We start from the raw sequence: 12,016 nt of genomic DNA on the forward strand, positions 1-12,016 counted from the left end.
CACCGGGGCGCCACCGCGCATGCTCGGCTGCCTTTTATGAATGGGGGGCTGGAGAGGAGCGTGTTGCGAGTTGCGGAGGACGGATACGGCTCGCGCTTTTTTTTTTTTTTCTTTCTTCCCTCCCCTTCTTCTTTTTTTTTTTTTATGAATGGAGGGCAGGCGGCAGCTGCGCATGCACCGCGCCCCCCGCCCGGGGCTGGAGGTAACGGCGGGGGAAGCGGGGGCGGGGGGCTCCGCGCTCCCGGCCGCCTGGGGCGGGTAAGGGGGGGGGGCAGCTCCGAGCCCCCTCCTCCCCTCCGGGGTCGCCCTGCCCCGGCCGCCCGTCGCCCCGGCCCCTCCGTTAGCGGAGAGCAGCCGTGAGGATGCCCCTAGTCTCTCGGCAGACCCCCCCGCCCCAGCCGGCGCAGCAGCCCCCCCCGGCTCCGCTGTGGAGCGGGACGAAGGGCGGCAGCTCGGGCAGCGCGTCTCGCCGGGAGCCGGGGGGGTCTGGCAGCCCGGACGGCTTTGTGCGGGCCCGGGGGGCGGGTTAAGCTGGAGGCTTCGGCCATCCCCGGTTTTGGGGTGTGCGACCGTGAAGCGAGAAGATATTCATGATTTTTCCTGCAGCGTTCGGCTTCCTTTTCCCGTATTTAGCCCTGCGGTTCGTTCCCTTCCCTGCGGTGCCGTGACACTCTCCCGTCCCGTCCTGGGTAGCTATGCCTTACGGCTTGGGCGTTTCGCTGGCAGTACCTGCGTGAAAATGCAAGCAAAACCCATAGCTGTAGTTGCATGTCGCATGTGCAACCTGTAGATTTATTTTATGCCTCTTGAGAAGGTGGAGGAGGTGGGACAGAGCTTTGTAGGTCACACAAAACCCCCAAGAGCAAGGAGATAGTCCTGCTGGTGGAAGTGAGGCGTTTTCTGTGCTATTCTGAGCTTTGCAATTTTTTCCATGTTCAGCTTTCTGTAAGTCCTGTTGGACCTCATCCCGAGTGCTCTGCAGGCAGTGTGAGGCAGGCCCTCAGGGCCAGGTTTTAAAACGATCTTTAGCAAACAGCTGCTGTTCTGCTGTTCGGTGTTGAGCTCCCCTGAAAACCTTGCCCTAACTGCGTGCCGAGAGCTCCGAAATGTCCTTATGTGCTTCAGTTCCCATTCAGCAAATGGAAAAATCTCAATTCTCAGCTGGCGCAGAAGCGGTGACAGGCTGGGTCTCTGTGTGCACAGTCCTCCAGGATCCTCGGAGGCAGGTTGCTTTACACTGAAAATGCGTTAAGAATAATGATGTATTTTTAATATGTGTGAAGAGTCACCTTCAGAGTACAAACTGAGCTCCTTCTCATTTCCTGCCGTATTTATGGCACATATATTGAAAAGCTTGCACAGCACTGAAGAGATGTCTATGTTGTTTATTTATTTATTTAGTGCTAATATGAACATTGTGTGTTATTGCAGATACACCCCACAGAAAAGATTTCTCTCTCCCTGAGCGTCTGCTCTAAGGCTGATTGTTTAGTTACATCTGTGTTTGTCTCTGAGGGCAGAGACCTTTGCAAGTGGGAGCAGTGTTCATGGGTCATGGGCAAATGCAATTTAACAAGGAAAGGACAGAAGAAGGAGACTCTCTAAAGAACAGCTTAGCCGAGTGGTGCATAAAATATTACTAGACTTCAAATATAAAAGGCAGATGCTTGCTTTTGAGACTAAATAGAATATGGTTGTTAAAAATGTTGCTTTGTTAATGGTCGTGTTCTTTACCATAAAATACTGCTTGAAGGACAGGCAAGCATAGAAATTCTTCGTCTGTGATTTTGAAAATTGGCAAATAAATGGATAATGGAAGAAAATGCAATTTTTAAAAAGCTTATATAGAGGACCCCTCCCCCCCAAGCATCTTGCTGTATGTAGTGTTGGAAACCAGCTCAAAGCTGAGAGAATCAAAAGCCTGAGCAAAAAAAATCTGCTCCGATCCCATCATTTTACAACACTAGCCTATGCATGAATTCTGAACCTTAACTGGAGTTTTGCAAGTGTGCTGTAACATTGCAGTAGTGTGAGAGTCAAGCATCTCAGAATTAAAGGCTTTTTATATAAGACTGCTGAGTTCTGTATTTCAGGGCCACATGTACAATACACACAGGGGAAGTCCTTTGTTGCAGTACAGTAAGCATCCCCCCACGAGACCCCGTCCGCCTCTGTGGCAACTGCAAACTGCTATGTAATAGCAAAGAAGGCTGACACTACAATTACACAGTAGTTACAGGCAAAGCCCAATTAGACAGTACGCTCTTGACAAAAGCCTTAGCAATAAAACTGAAAAGAGGAAATAAAAATTATTATTCATGTGTGTGTGGGGAGGGGCTAGGAGAAAATGGGGTCTGGCCATATGGCTCTAGGGAGAGAAAACTTGGAGTGAGGAAAACTCAGAATATTGCTAGTATCACTGCAAACTATGAAACGTTTTTAAGCATAGAATTCTGAAATGGTAAATCTTTGAGTTAATTCACCTCCTATTCCTTCTGCCTCTATCCATAACATATTTAAAACATGTTTGGCTAATTCTTCCCTATGGACAAAGGTCTTTCTTGCTAGAGCTTATCATGTTTGCTATGCCCGGGCATGTAAGGCTGCTTTGGACTGGAACCGCGTGTGGATTCCTCCAAGCTGCTGGTCCCATTTGTACCAACGGGCCCTGGTTTGGGTCAGGATTCAGAAGCTGAGCTCTGGGTCACTGAAGCAAAACTGCAGCGCGAAGGTGGTGTATTGATTATCTGCACTCTGGAGCCTCCTGGCTCTCTTGACTTTCCTCTGCAAACAGGAGGAGCTGAAGATGCGCACACTGCCATGAGCCTTACAAATCCAGAAGGAGCGTGCAAGGCACAGGGTGGGATGCGAGCCGGAGGGCTGGCATCTCTCCCCACCTCTGCCATCCCCCTGGGGCTCTGCTCTGCCTCTCAAATCTCCTTGTTCTTCTGTAAGAAGAAGATTGTGCTACTGCCTATGAGGATGAGACTGTCCTTGTAGCGAGGGCTCTGTGGGGTTGATAAAGAGTGCCAGGGAGGAGCATCACATTACCATCATGGGATTCTGGAAGCTGAGGCTTTGAGAGAAATACCACTTATCCTGAGAGGTGTAATATGTTTATACATGTTGGCAGTACCAGCGATACAGAACTCTACATTCCTTTCTTGTGCAGGAAATTAATTTGCTTATGCATTTCATGCATATTTAAACCCTGAAATGGCTGTAGATTTTTGAACATGATTTCTTCACTGGGATGAATTGTGGTGCTGCCACAACTGCATTGCCTGTAAAGTAAATACTTCGATTTTGTTCTTGCATATCATTGGAAAAGCTGAAAGGTTGCCTGTGCTTTGTGGTAGAGGCTACATCCTTATCTTCTGTAGGGCTTTATGTTATTTTGAGTGGAAGGTTCAGGTCATATTATTTGTTTCACTGAAACTATATGGAGCAGCAAAATACTTGTCCAGCTAATATAATATTGCCTGTTCCTGGAACCTCCAGTATCTGCCTGTCTTTTTTCCCTTCCCAATGAGGACAGGAAATACTCATCACCATCATCTAGCTGAACACTTTGCAGTCAACTTTTATATGTTCTGCAATTAGTAGAAGAGCTATGATTCTATGAACAGACTACAGTAAGATGACATCTGAAATGTTTATTTTGTACCCCACTCTGCTAACCACTGGTGATTCCGTAAAGTGCATGTTGTTAGTTACTGTTTATAAAGCCCTGAGAGTCTTGAGTACTCACCAGCTACCACCCTGCTAAAATAATGGTGCATGATAAAGGCACCTCTTCCGACAGCCCATCTCGGCATCGCCCAGGAGGTGCTGAGCAGGCACCTCCGCTTCTGCTCATCACCCGTGCCACCTGGACGAGTGTCTTCAGACGTCAGATGCCCATCTGGTCACGTTCCTTAAATGTGTCGTGCCTCGCAAGGCCATAATCCACTCACCACACTGTGCACGAGGCAGGTCTGATATCCGAGTTGTATGTGTGTGCCTGGAAGAGGGGGACGGGGCCGCTTTGGAGGACGGGGTCTGTCAGTGTCTCGCACCTGGGGACAGCTGGAGCGCAGTTTTCTTCCTGACTACCCGCAGCAGGAGATGACGTTGCGTGAAGACACTGTATGTGTAAGTGAGTACTGAACAGATAGAGAGAGAGAATATTTAAGGGGCTTTCACGCTAAGGCTATATAGCCTGCTCTGCGCAGCATACACGTGACTGGCCTCTGGAAGCACGCAGGGGTTTCAAGGCTCAGAAGTTGGGTCTGCCTTAGAGGACTATGTGTTACTACCCATGTTTTTAAGGTTATATTCCTTTTTCCCTAGCTTTAAAAAAGAAAAAGTTCCCCTTACAATCAGGCATGTTAAACGGAACATACGCTTCTTCCTCTGGGCTTTCAAATTTGCACTTTTCACAGTCACAAAATTATTGTATAAAGATTTAACAAAACGCCATAGGCTGAACCCTGGGCCTTGTTCAGAGGGGTCTGGCTACTCGGCCAAGCTTTCCTCTTTTTAACTGCGCTCCCGTCTGCCTGGCCCGAGGGAGCTGGGTCTATGGTGAGTGGCTGGCAGTCGCCAGCAGCCGGCTCCTGGGCTCGCCTTGGAGCAGCTTACGTTGGAACGTGGTTCTCCAGATCTGCCTCTTCTGTGAGTGTGGGCTGGCAGGTCTCCAGGAAGGGCGTGTGTGTCTTGGCCAAAAGCTGGTGGTTTAAGGAAATGCATGGTTCCTAATCTACCATCAGAAAAAAGCAAATATGCAGGCAATTTAGTAAAGTGAAAGTGCAAGCCCCTGGGGAATGCGTAACTTGTGCTTCTGAGACGTTTTGAATGCATAGCCATGTTCTGTCTTAAATCTTTGGTCACTTGGCATTTTACTATCTTTAAGCTGGATCAAGAGCACATGTGTAGACTTTATCTGCTGAGGTTTTCATGTACCTCCAAAGCCTTTCTGGCTGGTGTTTGTAGGCTTACGGTAAGTCAGCATGCAGGCAGCACTCCTGCATGAAGAAGTAGCTAATTCTCTGTCTGAACTGATACTTCATGTGGAATTTTCTAATTTGCTGGCAGCGGGCTCAAGTTATTACAGAAGAGGTGGTTTTTAAACTTGGCCTTGCCTCTTGAAACCAAAGGATGCCCTTATGGGTGGTTTTGCCATCTGTTGGTGGTACAAGGAGGAGAACTTTTTCCTTCTCATTATTTGCTTAACCATTTCTGTGTATGTTATGAGGATGGAAACCATAGATTAAAATTTCCTGTTAAAAATGAGAAAAGGGAATTTCAGGTTTTTTATCGCCTAACTCTCAGAAGCAGTTCATAAAACCTGGATAACTGGATCTCTGTCTTTTAGTCCACTGAGGTGATGTGCCCCTTGCATGGAAATGCATTGCTGCAAAATCCATCTAGGGCAGCATCATCTATTTCTGATGTGTTTGATGATTTTGATGCTTCTAGCCATAGGCAGAGTAGGGAAAATTAGGCCCGCTGTTAAATTTACTGTGTATTGTGCCAAGTATTTGTCATACATGTCTCAGTTAAATTGTTTGGATGTTGCTATAGGAATTCTCCTCCCCTTGTGCATTGCTAGCAGCAGTTACTGTGCTGGTCTGTCATGCCTGCAAATAAATAAGAAGGGGTAGGTGTGGGGTGACAAAACTGTTGGCAAAATGGTGACTGCTACATTGGCAGTGGTATCGTGGGCTATCAGTCACAGCCTGAACCAGGTCCGTGTTGAGATGCCAAACAGAAATCAGGTGCTACAAAACAGATGCCAAACAGAAAATAGAAGTGCCTGCTTAGATGCAGAGATATTAGGCTTGGGTGCAACTCTTGCAGGGCTGTGTTTGTAAGCTTTTAAGATGAGCAGAATCTGGGAGTATTGGAAACAATACCACTTCTCAAGAGCTTCTTTTTGGATCCTTTTGGATTGCACCCACCCGCAGCGTCTGTGGGAAGTAAGAGAGAAGCCCACCATTGTAACCCAGAAAGGGAGGGATGGAGGGATGTCAAAGCAGACCCTGTATTTCTGGTGGGGAGGAGGGCATGCTGGGCCCATCCACGCAGCGATACACCGTGAAAGTGTTCCTGAGCTTTATCTTGCTGCCCTGAAAAGCCACAGCACATAGTGGGGGCCTCTCCCCAGCAGCCAGGCTCCCTGACACGGGGGCAGTGCATCCACTCTTCTTGTTATGAAATTACTTCAGAAACTTTGTAATCCACCCTGGTGGTGGTGACTAAGTATTGTTATCTCTATTCTAAATGAAGCTATTGCCGCTGTCTGCCTCTGCGGCACAGATGAAAGGTCTGGGTTTCCTCCTCTTCTTATCAGGCACCTGTTGCTTGTACCCAGACATTACTCACATCCTTTAAGTCACATCTTGTTTTGCATAATTAACACCAACTGCGCTTCATTTCCTTCCTTCCCTTGCAGTTTTGCTCTGTGGCCTTACCTGGCTTTGGGAACGTTCAGTGTTGTTTTTGAGTTTTAATACAAGGAATGGAAATCAGCATCAGCTTGGGCGTATCGGCTCCTGAAAGATGAGAATATTTTAGTCTGGTATAAGGGATGCTCTTTAGTCTTGAACTGGTGCTGCAGCCACAGTCTGTGGTGGGACATTCTGCTCCAGTTCCTTACGAGTGGTTTAAAAAAAAACAACACAAAACAAACAAAAAAAACAAAACCAAAAAAACCCCAAAACCCAGCAAACCTAAAGAAAAGTCTGCACAGCGATTGCGTGTCACAGTTGCGAAGTTGTGCTCAGAAAATGCCGCGTCCTCCATCTCCATCAGCTTGTGTCTCAGAGGACCGAGCTGGCTGTGCCCCAGGGTGATGGAGAGCTGTGCAATACGCTCCGAGGCGGGTTGGGATGGTACCGAGGGGAACTATTTCCTAAAGCGTGTGTCACTGTCCGTTGTTTTCAGGTGATTTCTAGCACTGATGCCTGGCTCCTGGCAGCAGCTCGTACGTGCAGGGTTTGAGGTGGGAACCATAACTTTTGCTTGCTGCAGTAATTCATGATTTGCTTTTGTTTGGTAATTCACTTCAGCTTTTAATAACTATTGACCTGGTTTTACAAGAATAATTGGGTGTTTATGAACAACTGTAGTAAGTGAACCTACACCGTTACCTCGCTGAGCTCATGGTTTAGTTAGGATAAAGTGAAAGGTAATGAGAAGCTTGGAAAGACGGTCTATGTGAGGAAGACAGAAGAATGGGATTCTTCAATGAGGGGGGGAAAAAGGAGATCCCAAATGAGTAAAGAGCATCCAGGGCAAAAACTGTGCCTGTCCTTCCACATCCCATCAAATCACTTGTGATTTGCCCTCTCTCCTGAGAAGGCTGACAGGAGCTCTCTTGCCTTTGCCTCTTGCTGGCCTGTTTCTTCCCTCACTTTCACTCAGATTTGGTACAAGCAGGAAATAAAATGTAATTCTTGCAGCCAGCAAATAAAAAATCAAGACCAGAAGTGACCTGTCTTCTTCACTCTGGTGCATTGCTTGACAAAATAACAAGCTCTCGCTAAACAGCTTCCCTTGTAAAGGGATTTTCATAAGCTGTGGTTAAGTTTGACTGATACCACCGCTCAATGCCAAAAATTATTTTACTGTTTTTTTCGTATGCACTTAAAACTGTATATATGAAATTTACCTTATACTTCAGCATAATATTTGCCCTATACTTCAGCATGATATGTTAGGTGTCTACCATAGACCTGAGCAGAACCACATTGTTACCTGTAATCCCAAAGAATATTTAACTGCTCAGTATTAAAGTGACAGGATGATGCTGGCACATTTAAATCTCTGGACACCTGCAGTTAACTGGCACTGATGGAATAAAATTCCCGGTTGGGAATTATTGGGTTGTAGGTTTGTGTATAAGGTTTTTTTGAAGGATCAGGTATTATATACTTCTTTATTTTTTGCAATTATGTCCGACTTGTCAGACAACTTTAGTTCCACCTGAGCCTACCATCTTTTGCACTTGCTTTTCAAGGTTTTGCTGGCTTGAAGATGTTTTCTGATTAATGTTTGCTGTGTGCTGGCTGTCTCAGTCTCAAAATCTGAACTTGCTATATCAGAGCAATTTGCCATTCACTGGGATAAAAAATTCCATTGAGGTAAACACAAATTCTGAGGTTGGTACCTTACCAGAATACAGATTTTTAGACTGGCTGTTCCACATAACTGTGGCTTGCACAGGTAGAAATCCTTGAGGTAGAGAGCAGATATGGCCCAGTTGTTCTGAATAAACAGGATTCTGAAGCTGCTGTGATCGTTCCTGTTGTCCAACTGGCAGAATAACAGCGCTTGTTATCAGGCAGAGACTCTAAATCCGAGATATGGATTTTCCCATCGTAGGGTCCAGGTCTGCAACTGGATCTGTGAAAGGGCTGTGGGTTATTTACCAATCTACAGGACTTGGCCACTTGATTGTAGATCAGTGAGGGTCCTGTGAGAAATATTTCCAACTCTTCCTGATTGAAGAGATCGTCTCAAGGATTGTAAATCTTTCTATTTTTTCCTGAATATTTATTTACGATTCAGGTCAATAATCTCCAGAAACACAATTCTGCTTACAAACGAAATTCCTGGGCTGCATTCCCAGGCGTTCCCATGTGACTCGAGCATTTTTAGCAACTAAGTGAACAAATGCAAACATATTTTCAGGGCAGTGGAAGTGTTGCTATTCGCATTCCCTCTGAGTGCCTGGGAGCCCTGGTCCCAGGTCTCCTGAAACGCGACAAGGAGGAGATCCCTTCTGCAGAGCATCCCGTGGCTGGGGGGGCTTGCAAGCCAACGGCTGGTCTGCGCAGGGCAGGCACAGGGACGTTGGCCATTCTGCAACTTCATAATGCCAACATCATGCTTTTTGTGTCCCCTGTCCCCACTGGACTTGTGGAGCTTTATGTGCCCGTGGCTGCATGGGGATGCAGGAGCGATGGGGGCAGCCCGGCCCCGCTCTCCCAGCAGCCCAGGCTGTGATGGTGGCATTCAGCCCAGAAGGTTTTAATAAATCTACTCCTGAAGTACCCCAGATCGTGTAAACCTTCCCTGGGCCTGGCTGAGGCTTTACTCTTGTCCCTTTTGTCACTGCCCCTTTGGGTGAATCTGCCCAGCTGCTGCCAGATGTGGCTGATGCCGCTGACGGAGGAAGGTGGTCCCCTGGCACGGCACAGCTGCTTGTCTCCGTCGGGTCTGGAACAGCTGGGGATTGTCTTTCCTAATGGATTTATGGGCTTGTGATAGTTCGCGTATATATGTTTTTTAAATGCACAGGAAGAACTGATGCTACCAGCCTGTTACCTGCTGGCACACCTTTCTCAAAGCCCTATCGGTTTACTTGTGACTAAGAAAATGAATTTTCATATGGAGGAAATTGTGTTCCCTGGCAAACAAAGCAACATTGTGGAAAAGTACTGACATTAAAAGTCATAGTGACTATAAAGCAGTGCTTTGTGGGCCTTTTGGTGTTTGTATTGCTATAGCACGCCAGTTTGAGCCTGAAAAATCCAAGTACTGGGATTGTTCTCACTCCTCCGGCACCAGTCCATAAACAGAGCTGCAAAGTACTGACAGCAGCCTGAAAAAATGCTGCATCTTTCCCTGAAACCCTCGCTAATACTCAGTTATATTTTGAATAGAAAAAGCTATAACTCTTTCCTAAAAAGCCATATAACTTTTCACTGCAAGGCTCCATTTAGAAATGATGTAATTAATGAACAGCAAAGCAAACGCTTAAATATAAACTTTTTTTTGCGCGTATATTTCAATGAAGTGATCAAAAGCAGACAGCAAATCCATCTTATTTTGGCAGGGATAAGATCTATACCTTCCACCTGATATAGACAGGGATACTGATCACTAGTAGCCATACTGAATTAATTGTATCAGCATAAAAACTCAAATACTGTTCTTTTTTCCCCCCATCTGTAGAATTGAACTTTCCCTGAAAAAAGACTGCAGCAAAATGATCTCTGAGGTCTCTTCAGTTAAATAATCTGGCTTCAGCTTTAAAATACTTTTTGTGGGCAATTAGTTTTGATTTGTTGGGTAACATGTTGGGGCTGTTTCTTTAGAAAGAGCTAAAGTCTTACAATGCAAATGTATAAATCACTTGAGCTTACAACTGTGTGATTGCCAAGGCACCGCTAATGTTTCTTTCCTGTTGCATTTCTGGATTTAAGTTTATGAAACTTGTAGCAAAAAGGAACATATTTAATTCCAACTTAGCTACTGCAGTAGTTAACAGTATTTCTGTTAACTAATTTCTGTTATTTCTGAGATTAAATGCAAAAAACTTCACTGGAGATGGTGTCTGTACGCTGGGGCTAGCTAGGTGTCTGTGCTGATGGGAAACAATTGTTGGGGTTCTTTCTGTATACTATAAAACCATCCTGTATTGTAACTCTTTGCTGTTTCCCCAGGATTGGTGATGATTAACTGCATATTTTAACCATAGGTCTTTTGTGCCCTGTAGCACGAATATGGTTTGTGTGGCTCCTATTTCCATCCTCATGCAGTAATTTTTAACTAGCTTTGATTTTTGATGTGATGTGTATATGTAACATATATTACAATAGAAAAGGATGAAATGTAACATTTCGTTAATGATTTATAACTTCTGAAATAAGCCATAAGCTAAAATGTTCCTCCAAGATAAAGTTCCTTCGGGAAAGCGACATTGCTCAAGCAACTGGTGTGAGTTTGTTCCGAATTAACATTTCGGGTGAACTTTTAAGCAGGTCAGTCGATCGGTGTGCGTTCCCCGCCGGATTGCCCTGGCTGGGTGGTGGGCAGCTGTGCCGTTACACCCCGCCGAAAGAAAGCCTCAGACAACGCAGAAATCGAAATACCTCCTTACAAAGAGGTGCCAAGCGAATGTCCCGCTTCTCCCTCCCCATCCTGTGCCGACGGCCGGAGCGGGAGTGGGATGCCGATGGGATGGAGGCTGCGAGATGGGGGGGGGCTCGCACCTTGCTCCCAGACCCACATAGGTGGGGGGGGGGGGGGTGTCTGTGTCTCCCTGCAGGATCCGATCCCCCTGTTTTTCCATCCCTCATGCATTTACTCTTCCACAGGGTACGGCGGTAGAATAAAATTAACTCAGCCCTTCCCTCTTCGAAGTGTTGCTGGGTATTACAGAGTCACATACTTGTATATAATTAGCATATTCTAACACTTAAATATTTTCCTGACTAATTTTCTCCTGTCCCTGCTTTGAAAATACCCAGATTATAGCCATTAAAATGTTATAGACTGGAAATACATGATTTCAAAGGAATTTTTTTTTTAACACTTAAAACCCACTTTTCTTTGTGGCCTTAACCTGTTACCTTTCACAGAATTACTGGGGTTTAGTGTTCTTTTTTTTTTTTTTTTTTTTTTTTTTTTTTTTAAAAAAACCCCACAACCCACAAACCCACAGTACCCCTAATGTTGTATATCAGAATGTTATGACAGTTCTGCTGGGCTGAGTCCAGCAGTCTCTGCTCTGTCAAAATACCCATCAGTTCCTGTAGTTTTCCCTAATTAATGGTGCAGTAATGTGGAAATTTAAAACAGCAACAGAAAGTAAATGTTAAATGATTTGCCTTTAATGGCTCTCAAGCCTTTTTTTCCTTGTGCTGTTACTCATGAGGTCTTCTTTGGGCACCTTCATGTTCTTTTCTGCTGTTACTGGTTCTCTTCAGAGTTCTTCTTTCTTCCTGCAAGTCAGTGATCTTACTGATGTCCGAGACTCGCAGCCTAAAGATGAAACAGTCTGGGCAACAAATTTCAGGTGACGTATTTCCTCAGCGTAGTAATTAGCCCTGGCTACTGATGAACAAAAGCAGATAATATTTGAAAATAATAAGAATTTGCTTTTGCAAGACCTGATTTCTGACCTTGCGGAGGAGAGGCGGGGAAGCACCACATCGGTTCTGGGCGGACAGCAGGAGGATTCCAGCTCAGGACCTTGGCTGTGTTCGGAGAAAACCCAAATACGACGGGGGTGGATGAACCTGAC

The 12,016-nt window shown here is 45.7% G+C and overlaps 1 long non-coding RNA gene across 1 annotated transcript in view; it reads left to right on the forward strand.

Moving 5' to 3' along the window:
- Positions 1-139: 139 nt before the first annotated feature.
- Positions 140-12,016, forward strand: part of LOC115334055 — a 41,502-nt gene continuing 29,625 nt past the window's right edge. Inside the window, exon 1 of the long non-coding RNA XR_003921021.1 lies at positions 140-202. This is a non-coding gene — a long non-coding RNA (uncharacterized LOC115334055). The remainder of the gene's footprint in view (positions 203-12,016) is intronic.

The sequence above is a fragment of the Aquila chrysaetos genome, chromosome 22 (assembly GCF_900496995.4).
Source record: "Aquila chrysaetos chrysaetos chromosome 22, bAquChr1.4, whole genome shotgun sequence".
Taxonomy (NCBI): domain Eukaryota; kingdom Metazoa; phylum Chordata; class Aves; order Accipitriformes; family Accipitridae; genus Aquila; species Aquila chrysaetos.